The sequence below is a fragment of the Rhinopithecus roxellana genome, chromosome 10 (assembly GCF_007565055.1).
Source record: "Rhinopithecus roxellana isolate Shanxi Qingling chromosome 10, ASM756505v1, whole genome shotgun sequence".
In the NCBI taxonomy this organism is placed as follows: domain Eukaryota; kingdom Metazoa; phylum Chordata; class Mammalia; order Primates; family Cercopithecidae; genus Rhinopithecus; species Rhinopithecus roxellana.
The window spans coordinates 48,521,356-48,533,206 of NC_044558.1; the positions used below are offsets into that span (position 1 = coordinate 48,521,356).

Below are 11,851 nucleotides of genomic sequence, written 5' to 3' on the forward strand. Positions count from 1 at the left end.
TTCCATATGAACTTTAAAGCAGTGTTTTCCAATTCTGTGAAGAAAGTCATTGGTAGCTTGATGGGGATGGCATTGAATCTATAAATAACCTTGGGGAGTATGGCCATTTTCACGATATTGATTCTTCCTATCCATGAGCATGGTATGTTCTTCCATTTGTTTGTGTCCTCTTTGATTTCACTGAGCAGTGGTTTGTAGTTCTCCTTGAAGAGGTCCTTTACATCCCTTGTAAGCTGGATTCCTAGGTATTTTATTCTCTTTGAAGCAATTGTGAATGGAAGTTCATTCCTGATTTGGCTCTCTGCTTGTCTGTTGCTGGTGTATAAGAATGCTTGTGATTTTTGCACATTAATTTTGTATCCTGAGACTTTGCTGAAGTTACTTATCAGCTTAAGGAGATTTTGGGCTGAGACGATGGGGTTTTCTAAATATACAATCATGTCATCTGCAAACAGGGACAATTTGACTTCTTCTTTTCCTAACTGGATACCCTTGATTTCTTTCTCTTGCCTGATTGCCCTAGCCAGAACTTCCAACACTATGTTGAATAGGAGTGGTGAGAGAGGGCGTCCCTGTCTTGTGCCAGTTTTCAAAGGGAATTTTTCCAGTTTTTGCCCATTCAGTATGATATTAGCTGTGGGTTTGTCATAAATAGCTCTTATTATTTTGAGGTACGTTCCATCAATACCGAATTTATTGAGCGTTTTTAGCATGAAGGGCTGTTGAATTTTGTCAAAAGCCTTTTCTGCATCTATTGAGACAATCATGTGGTTCTTGTCTTTGGTTCTGTTTATATGCTGGATTACGTTTATTGATTTGCGAATGTTGAACCAGCCTTGCATCCCAGGGATGAAGCCCACTTGATCATGGTGGATAAGCTTTTTGATGTGCTGCTGAATCCGGTTTGCCAGTATTTTATTGAGGATTTTTGCATCAATGTTCATCAGGGATATTGGTCTAAAATTCTCTTTTTTTGTTGTGTCTCTGCCAGGCTTTGGTATCAGGATGATGTTGGCCTCATAAAATGAGTTAGGGAGGATTCCCTCTTTTTCTATTGATTGGAATAGTTTCAGAAGGAATGGTACCAGCTCCTCCTTGTACCTCTGGTAGAATTCAGCTGTGAATCCATCTGGTCCTGGACTTTTTTTGGTGGGTAGGCTATTAATTGTTGCCTCAATTTCAGAGCCTGCTATTGGTCTATTCAGGGATTCAACTTCTTCCTGGTTTAGCCTTGGGAGAGTGTAAGTGTCCAGGAAATTATCCATTTCTTCTAGATTTTCTAGTTGATTTGCGTAGAGGCGTTTATAGTATTCTCTGATGGTAGTTTGTATTTCTGTGGGGTCAGTGGTGATATCCCCTTTATCATTTTTTATTGCATCTATTTGATTCCTCTCTCTTTTTTTCTTTATTAGCCTTGCTAGCGGTCTGTCAATTTTGTTGATCTTTTCAAAAAACCAACTCCTGGATTCATTGATTTTTTGGAGGGTTTTTTGTGTCTCTATCTCCTTCAGTTCTGCTCTGATCTTAGTTATTTCTTGCCTTCTGCTAGCTTTTGAATGTGATTGCTCTTGCCTCTCTAGTTCTTTTAATTGTGATGTTAGAGTGTCAATTTTAGATCTTTCCTGCTTTCTCTTGTGGGCATTTAGTGCTATAAATTTCCCTCTACACACTGCTTTAAATGTGTCCCAGAGATTCTGGTATGTTGTATCTTTGTTCTCATTGGTTTCAAAGAACATCTTTATTTCCGCTTTCATTTCGTTATGTACCCAGTAGTCATTCAGGAGCAGGTTGTTCAGTTTCCATGTAGTTGAGCGGTTTTGATTGAGTTTCTTAGTCCTGAGTTCTAGTTTGATTGCACTGTGGTCTGAGAGACAGTTTGTTATAATTTCTGTTCTTTTACATTTGCTGAGGAGTACTTTACTTCCAATTATGTGGTCAATTTTGGAATAAGTGCGATGTGGTGCTGAGAAGAATGTATATTCTGTTGATTTGGGGTGGAGAGTTCTATAGATGTCTATTAGGTCCGCTTGGTGCAGAGATGAGTTCAATTCCTTGATATCCTTGTTAACTTTCTGTCTCGTTGATCTGTCTAATGTTGACAGCGGAGTGTTGAAGTCCCCCATTATTATTGTATGGGAGTCTAAGTCTCTTTGTAAGTCTCTAAGGACTTGCTTTATGAATCTGGGTGCTCCTGTATTGGGTGCATATATATTTAGGAGAGTTAGCTCTTCCTGTTGAATTGATCCCTTTACCATTATGTAATGGCCTTCTTTGTCTCTTTTGATCTTTGATGGTTTAAAGTCTGTTTTATCAGAGACTAGGATTGCAACCCCTGCTTTTTTTTGTTCTCCATTTGCTTGGTAGATCTTCCTCCATCCCTTTATTTTGAGCCTATGTATGTCTCTGCATGTGAGATGGGTCTCCTGAATACAGCAGACTGATGGGTCTTGACTCTTTATCCAGTTTGCCAGTCTGTGTCTTTTAATTGGAGCATTTAGTCCATTAACATTTAAGGTTAATATTGTTATGTGTGAACTTGATCCTGCCATTATGATATTAACTGGTTATTTTGCTCGTTAGTTGATGCAGTTTCTTCCTAGCCTCGATGGTCTTTACATTTTGCCAAGTTTTTGCGATGGCTGGTACCGGTTGTTCCTTTCCATGTTTAGGGCTTCCTTCAGGGTCTCTTGTAAGGCAGGCCTGGTGGTGACAAAATCTCTAAGCATTTGCTTATCTGTAAAGGATTTTATTTCTCCTTCACTTATGAAACTTAGTTTGGCTGGATATGAAATTCTGGGTTTAAAATTCTTTTCTTTAAGAACGTTGAATATTGGCCCCCACTCTCTTCTGGCTTGTAGAGTTTCTGCCGAGAGATCTGCTGTTAGTCTGATGGGCTTCCCTTTGTGGGTGACCCGACCTTTCTCTCTGGCTGCCCTTAAGATTTTTTCCTTCATTTCAACTTTGGTGAATCTGGCAATTATGTGTCTTGGAGTTGCTCTTCTGGAGGAGTATCTTTGTGGCGTTCTCTGTATTTCCTGAATTTGAATGTTGGCCTGCCCTACTAGGTTGGGGAAGTTCTCCTGGATGATATCCTGAAGAGTGTTTTCCAACTTGGTTCCATTTTCCCCCTCACTTTCAGGCACCCCAATCAGACGTAGATTTGGTCTTTTTACGTAATCCCATACTTCTTGCAGGCTTTGCTCATTTCTTTTTCTTCTTTTTTTCTTTTGGTTTCTCTTCTCGCTTCATTTCATTCATTTGATCTTCAATCGCTGATACTCTTTCTTCCAGTTGATCGAGTCGGTTACTGAAGCTTGTGCATTTGTCACGTATTTCTCGTGTCATGGTTTTCATCTCTGTCATTTCGTTTATGATCTTCTCTGCATTAATGAGTCTAGCTGTCAATTCTTCCACTCTTTTTTCAAGATTTTTAGTTTCTTTGCGCTGGGTACGTAATTCCTCCTTTAGCTCTGATAAGTTTGATGGACTGAAGCCTTCTTCTCTCCTCTCGTCCAAGTCATTCTCTGACCAGCTTTGATCCGTTGCTGGTGATGGGCTGCGCTCCTTTGCAGGGGGAGATGCGCTCTTATTTTTTGAATTTCCAGCTTTTCTGCCCTGCTTCTTCCCCATCTTTGTGGTTTTATCTGTCTCTGGTCTTTGATGGTGGTGACGAACTGATGGGGTTTTGGTATAGGTGTCCTTCCTGTTTGATAGTTTTCCTTCTGACAGTCAGAAGGACTCTCTGTTGGTCTGTTGGAGATTGCTTGAGGTCCACTCCAGACCCTGTTTGCCTGGGTATCAGCAGCAGAGGTTGCCGAAGATAGAATATTGCTGAACAGCGAGTGTACCTGTCTGATTCTTCCTTTGGAAGTGTCCTCTCAGGGGTGTACTCCACCCTGTGAGGTGTGGGGTGTCAGACTGCCCCTAGTGGGGGATTTCTCCCAGCTAGGCTACTCAGGGGTCAGAGACACACCTGAGCAGGCAGTCTGTCCGTTCTCAGATCTCAACCTCCGCGTTGGGAGATCCGCGGCTCTCCCCAAAGCTGTCAGACAGAGTCGTTCGCGTCTGCACCGGCTCCCGCTACTTCCCCTGTTGGTCTTCAGCTGTGCGCTGTCCCCAGAGGTGGAGACTACAGAGACAGGCAGGCTTCCTTGAGCTGCTGTGAGCTCCACCCAGTTCGAGCTTCCCAGCGGCTTTGTTTACCTACTTAAGCCTCAGCAATGGCGGGCGCCCCTCCCCCAGCCTCGCTGCTGCCTTGCGGATAGATCGCGGCAGACTGCTGTGTTAGCAGTGACGGAGGCTTCGTGGGCGTGGGACCCTCCCGGCCAGGTGTGGGATATATTCTCCTGGAATGCCTGTATGCTTACAGCGCAGTATTGGGGTGGGAGTTACCCGATTTTCCAGGTGTTGTGTGTCTCAGTTCCCCTGGCTAGGAAAACGGATCCCCTTCCCCCTTGCGCTTCCAGGGGAGGCGATGCCTCGCCCTGCTTCAGCTCTCGCTGGTCAGGCTGCAGCAGCTGACCAGCACCGATTGTCCGGCACTCCCTAGTGAGATGACCCCAGTACCTCAGTTGAAAATGCAGAAATCACCGGTCTTCTGTGTCGCTCGCGCTGGGAGTTGGAGACTGGAGTTGTTCCTATTCGGCCATCTTGCTCCGCCCAGTGCGTATCATTTCTATGATCTGGTCTTGGGAGTCATTTAGCATCACTCCTACCATACTCTTTTGATTGAACTAGTCACAATTGTCCACCAAAACTAAAAAGGGGAGCAATTAATTGATGAGAGGAGTGTCACTGTCATTCTGTAATGTGATTTGTATTATAATGTTTTGTGTAAAAGTCTAAAGATGAGGATCAGTGTACGTGATTCACGGGCCATTAGCATACTAATAGTAGTTAAAGCACAGAAATGAGGTGGAATCACTTAGGAAGAATGTATCAAGAAAAAGATGTGAACCAAGAATGAAGAGCACTTAAGAGGTGGCTTGTCGTATGAGATTTATTATGGTGGTCACCTTTGGAAAATATAATCAGCCCATTGCAGATAGAAATGGAATAAACCTAAAGAGCTAAATTTATCTTCACTATAGATTGAACAGTCAGGGAGAAAACTCTGGAGGTAGAAATAACTGAAATTGGCACAGAGGGAAAAAAGGGAGTGACAGGCTGGCTTCTGTGGAAGGAGAAATTCTGTGAAAAGATTTAAAGTCTTCAAAGGGAATTTGGAAAAAGTTTTGCTCTTCTGTTTCACAAAAACTACATATTTATAAATGCATCTTGGAATCAGACATTTGTTTTCTGGAATTGCAAAGATGGATTCTAATTGGCTTAGAGGAAGCTGCAGTGGTAGAGCAAGAGTCGTCCAAGGATAATCAGTCACATTTAGCATATATATAAATATACAGAAAACATACCTACTTATCCAAATACTGTATACTGTAGTTCTGCTGATATCTTGTAAATACAAGTCATTACGGATTAGGTTTAGTTCAACAAATATTTAGTAAGTACTTAGAATATTTCAGACAATGCTAGTTATCAGGGCTAAAAAGATAAATAAAGCATAATTTCTGCTCTCAATCTTGTGGGATGGTCAGATTTATAAATTGAAAGTTTCAATTAAAATTATTGAGTATTAAGGGTTTGGATTATGGAATCAAAATGTCTAACATTGGGCAAGTTACTTATCTCTCCAAGCCTCAGATTTGTCATTTGTAAAATAGGAACATAATAGTTCCTAACTCAGAGAGCTGTTGGGAGGATTGAATGAGATAATGTAGGTAAAATATTTAGCACAGTGCCTGGCACATGGAAAGTGCTCACAAAAACACATGGTAATTGCTGAGTGATGTAACCAAAATGTGAAGTGGAAGCAATCTGGCTTCACTCTTCCCCACAGAAAACCAAAAACAAATATCTAGTGCCAAGATTATAACCAGCAGTATCCTAGAATTTAAATTTGGGCCTGAGATGACCCCTAGGACCACAAAGCAGTGAGAAACTCTGAGAAGACAGTAAGATAAATGGACTTTTCTACCCATCATGCCCCTCCCTCAATCTGTCAGATGCCATGCATGGACATTTTTTTTTCTCGACCCATGGTTTCCACACTATAAAAAGTAACATCAAGGGAGACAGCCAATTTTCCCACCATCCTGGGTTCCCTTGCAGGAAAACCATTCCTGCTTTATTCCATGGGAAGTATTGAATATGCCTATAGGGAGAAATGCCTATAGGGAGAAAAACTCCTGAGACCAGCTAGCAACAAAGAAGAGAGGCAGGACTAGAGACTCCAGCTCATGAAACTCTGCTCTTTATCTCAGCCAGAGACGTCAAAGCAGATTGGCTGTTCACCAACACCAAGATGTAGGATGCACCCTCCACTGGTCTTCTGTGCATGAACTCCTAGCCAACCTTCCCATACAATCAGGGTATCCCCTTTGGGACCCTGTAACCCCTAATCTGGGTTGGGAAGTGCTCTGAATGATTTCAAGAGCTGAAGCAAACTGGGGCTTAATGCACCATCTAATGCCAAAAAGGAGGCAGCAATCTAGGATTAAGGGCACTTACAAGCAACTGCAAAGAATCTCTAGGTATATATATCCCAGAAAGTTGAAAACAAGCCAGATAGCAAAGACCAGAATAAATAATTCTTCAAAGTGAAGCAACGGATGTATGTTTATAAGAAACAACAACAAACAGGGAATCATGACCTCTCCAAATGGGCAAAGCAAGAAACCAGGAACCAATTCTAATGACATGGTAATATGTAAGCTCCCAGATCAAGAAATCAAAACAGCAGTTCTAAGGAAACTCAGCAAACTCCAAGATAACACAGCAAAGCAATGTATAAATTTACTAGATAAATTTAACAAAGAGATTAAAATAATTTAAAAAGTCAAACAGAAATCTGGAACAGAGAAATACATTTGTTAAACTGAAAAATGCATTAGAAGCTCTCAACAGAATGGATCATGTGAAAAAAGAATTAGTGAGTGAAAAGACAGGCTATTAGAATATGCACATTCAGAAAAGAAAAAAGAATGAAAAGGAATACAGAATGTCTGCAAGATGTGGAAAATAACCTCAAAAGAGAAAATATAAGAGTCATTGGTGTTCAAGGAAGAGTTGAGAAAGAGCAAGGGTAGAATGACTATTCAAGAAAATAATAACCAAAAACTTTTCAAGCCTAGAGAAAGATATTGATATTCAAGTACAGGAAGGTCAGATACCACCAAACAGATTCAATCCAAATAAGACTACCTCAAGGCATATAATAAACTCTCAAAAGTCAAGGACAAAAATGGGATTCTAAAAGCAGCAAGGGATGTAAAGGACCTCTTCAAGAAGAACTACAAACCACTGCTCAGTGAAATAAAAGAAGATACAAACAAATGGAAGAACATACCATGCTCATGGATAGGAAGAATCAATATCGTGAAAATGGCCATACAGCCCAAGGTCATTTATAGATTCAATGCCATCCCCATCAAGCTACCAATGAGTTTCTTCACAGAATTGGAAAAAACTACTTTAAAGTTCATATGGAAACAAAAAAGAGCCCGCATTGCCAAGACAATCCTAAGTCAAAAGAACAAAGCTGGAGGCATCACGCTACCTGACTTCAAACTATACTACAAGGCTACAGTAACCAAAACAGCATGGTACTGGTACCAAAACAGAGATATAGACCAATGGAACAGAACAGAGCCCTCAGAAATAATACCACACATCTATAGCCATCTGATCTTTGACAAACCTGAGAAAAACAAGAAATGGGGAAAGGATTCCCTATTTAATAAATGGTGCTGGGAAAATTGGCTAGCCATAAGTAGAAAGCTGAAACTGGATCCTTTCCTTACTCCTTATACGAAAATTAATTCAAGATGGATTAGAAACTTAAATGTTAGATCTAATACCATAAAAACCCTAGAAGAAAACCTAGGTAATACCATTCAGGACATAGGCATGGGCAAGGACTTCATGTCTAAAACACCAAAAGCAACGGCAACAAAAGCAAAAATTGACAAATGGGATCTCATTAAACTAAAGAGCTTCTGCACAGCAAAAGAAACTACCATCAGAGTGAACAGGCAACCCACAGAATGGGAGAAAATTTTTGCAATCTACTCATCAGACAAAGGGCTAATATCCAGAACCTACAAAGAACTCAAACAAATTTACAAGAAAAAAACAAATAACCCCATGCAAAAGTGGGCAAAGGATATGAACAGACATTTCTCAAAAGAAGACATTCATACAGCCAACAGACACATGAAAAAATGCTCATCATCACTGGCCATCAGAGAAATGCAAATCAAAACCACAATGAGATACCATCTCACACCAGTTAGAATGGCAATCATTAAAAAGTCAGGAAACAACAGGTGCTGGAGAGGATGTGGAGAAATAGGAACACTTTTACACTGTTGGTGGGATTGTAAACTAGTTCAACCATTATGGAAAACAGTATGGCAATTCCTCAAGGATCTAGAACTAGAAGTACCACATGACCCAGCCATCCCATTACTGGGTATATACCCAAAGGATTATAAATCATGCTGCTATAAAGACACATGCACATGTATGTTTATTGCGGCACTATTCACAATAGCAAAGACTTGGAATCAACCCGAATGTCCATCAGTGACAGACTGGATTAAGAAAATGTGGCACATATACACCATGGAATACTATGCAGCCATAAAAAAGGACGAGTTCATGTCCTTTGTAGGGACATGGATGCAGCTGGAAACCATCATTCTCAGCAAACTATGGCAAGAACAGAAAACCAAACACCGCATGTTCTCACTCATAGGTGGGAACTGAACAATGAGATCACTTGGACTCGGGAAGGGGAACATCACACATCGGGGCCTATCATGGGGAGGGGGGAGAGGGGAGGGATTGCATTGGGAGTTATACCTGATGTAAATGACGAGTTGATGGGTGCTGACGAGTTGACGGGTGCCGATGAGTTGATGGGTGCAGCACACCAACATGGCACAAGTATACATATGTAACAAACCTGCACATTATGCACATGTACCCTAGAACTTAAAGTATAATAAGAATAAAAAAATAAATAAATAAAAGGAGCGAGAAAAAAGAAGCAAATAACAAATAAAGGAGCTTATATTCCTCTAGCAGCAGATTTCTTAGTGGAAACCAACTTGCCAGAAGGAAGTTGGATGACATTCGATCAAGGGAAAAAATTGTCCAACAAGAATACTGTACCTAACAAAGCCTTCCTTCAGACATAAAGCAGAGATAAAGTCTTCCCAGACAACTAAAAGCTGAGGAAATTCATCATTGCTAGACCTGTCTTACAAGAAATGCTTAAGGGAGTTCTTCAATCTGAAGGAAAAGGACACTAACATGCAAAAAGAAAACATGTGGGCTAGGTGCGGTGGCTCACGTCTGTAATCTCAACACTTTGGGAGGCTGAGGTGGGTGGATCACGAGGTCAGGAGATCTAGACCATCCTGGCTAACATGGTGAAACCCCATCTCTACTAAAAATACAAAATTTAGCCGGGCGTGGTGGCAGGTACCTGTAGTACCAGCTACTGGGGAGGCTGAGGCAGGAGAATGGCGTGAACCCGGGAGACAGAGCTTGCAGTGAGCCGAGATCACGCCATTGCACTCCAGCCTGGGTGACAGAGCGAGACTCTGGCTCAAAAAAGACAAAAGAAAACATTTGAAGGCATAAACTCACAGGTAAAGTAAATACACACATAAATTCAGAATATTCTAGTACTGTAATTATGGTATACAATCCTTCATATCTCTAGTATGGACTAAAAGATGAATCTATCAAAAATAATAATAACTGCAGAAATCTGTTAAAATATAGGAAGTATAAAAAGACATGAATTGAGACAACAAAAAGTCAAAATGTAGGAGTGGGGAAATTAAGTTAAAGTGTACAGATTTTAGGTTTTCCTTCATTTGTTTTTTTCAATTTTCTTTGTGATAGAAGTTGTCATCTATTTAAAATAACTTGCCATGTCTATAAGACATTTTTTTGGAAAGGCTTATGGTAACAACAAAGCGAAAGTCTATAATAGGCTGGGTGCAGTGCCAGGAACCCGTAGTCCCAGCTACTTAGGGGGCTAAGGTGGAAGGATCTCTGGAGCCCAGGAGTCTAGCCTGGGCAACACAATGAGACCCCATCTCTAAAAAACAAAAACAAACAAGGAAACCTTCCTCCAAAATCCTAAAATAGATCCACTAAAAATAAGAAGCAACAAATTTAAACATATTACCATTACATGAGAAACTCATTTAACCACTGAGGAAGACAGTAACAAAGGAATAAAGGAAGAAAGGAGTTACAAAACAACCAGGGGCAATGTCCCAGTGTCCGTCTGCCATGCTGTGGTGGGTTGCTCCCTGTCTGTTCAGCAGAGTCTAGACACCACCTAGTCTTCATGTATAGCCGACCCCAGGCTGAGATGGAGCAGGAAGCTGGGAGGCTGAGCCAGTGGCAGGCAGCACACCAGGCCACCCAGGATAAGAACTCAGCACCCATCTTGAACGTGACTTATCTTCTGGAAGCTCTGGAGTGCGTGGCCTACCAAGCATTCAGCACTTTCCTCACAGGACAGAGATGCTGAGGCCCCCCTTGTTGTCTGTTGAGGCATTGGGGCAGATTGTGGATGAAGGGGGGCCACAGTTCAGTATGCTACTGCCTGAGCATGGTGTGAGCTACTGCCCCCAAGCGACTCTCACTCCTTCCTGGATGATTTACTGTCAGGGAGTGTCTCCCCCTCAGCAAGAGATGATGATTTTCAGTGGGCCCCAGATAATGCCTGTAGGAGAGCCCAGTACTCCAAAGGTGGCCAGGCCCTTCAGGCTGCCAGTCTCAGCTTCCACTGGAATTCCAATGATGTCCCACATTGGGGACCCTACAATGCCTTACTCTGGCCTCTTGACAGTACCTTCTGATGAAACATTGTTGGCCTCGACCATGCCTTCCACTGAGGCCCAGGCTATGCTCCCCTCCGTGGCTCAGATGTTGCCCCCACCAAGATGCCCATGATCTTGGGATGCCCCCGAGCTGAGTCCCAGTCACTGCTGGTTTTAGGATCTCAGGACTCTCTTGTAAGCCAGACTCCTAAGAAGGCCCATTCTTACCGGAGCAGCCCAGACCTGTTCCACAGACAGCAGAGCAGAACTCCAGGCCTCAGGAAAGACTGGTAGAGGGGGGTCCTCAGAGGCAAGGCCTTACTGCTGCAACTATGAGAACTGAGGGAAAGCTTATACCAAATGCTACCACCTAGTTAGCCACCAGTGCAAGCACATGGGTGAGAGGCCCTATTTGTGCAACAAGAAAGGTGTTCATGGTCTTTCTTCCGTTCTAATGAACTTAGACGACATATGTGGGTACACACCAGACATCGACCATATAAATGTGATCAATGCCGCCGAGAATTCATGAGGTCTGACCATCTCAAGCAACACCAGAAGACTCATCGGCCAGGACCCTCAGACCCACAGGCCAACAATGGAGAGTAGGACGGTCCTCCTGCTCCCGGTCCTTAGGTGAATGAAGAAGGAAGAGGACTCTAGGCAGAGAACACTGGACCTGGCAACTGCTCAGAGGAGAGGCAGTCTTCAAGTTCTATATTCATTCAGCAAACGTTTTTTGAGCCTACAATACTGAGAGCACCAAGGCTGTGGGGACCCATGGCGAGGAGCATAGAGATAACTAAATAATGTGTCAGGGAAGAAAGACTTCTCAAGGAGGTGCCTCAGTCAGACCTGAAGAACTCATGATGGCTAGCTGCACCTCCCATTTCTTGGACATATATCATTGGACATGTCTCTATCTTCTGAAAACTATGGCA

General features: G+C 42.3%; 1 pseudogene; it reads left to right on the plus strand.

Annotated features, from left to right (window-relative positions):
* Nucleotides 1-10,432: 10,432 nt before the first annotated feature.
* Nucleotides 10,433-11,546, plus strand: LOC104676341 (annotated as a pseudogene).
* Nucleotides 11,547-11,851: the final 305 nt, after the last annotated feature.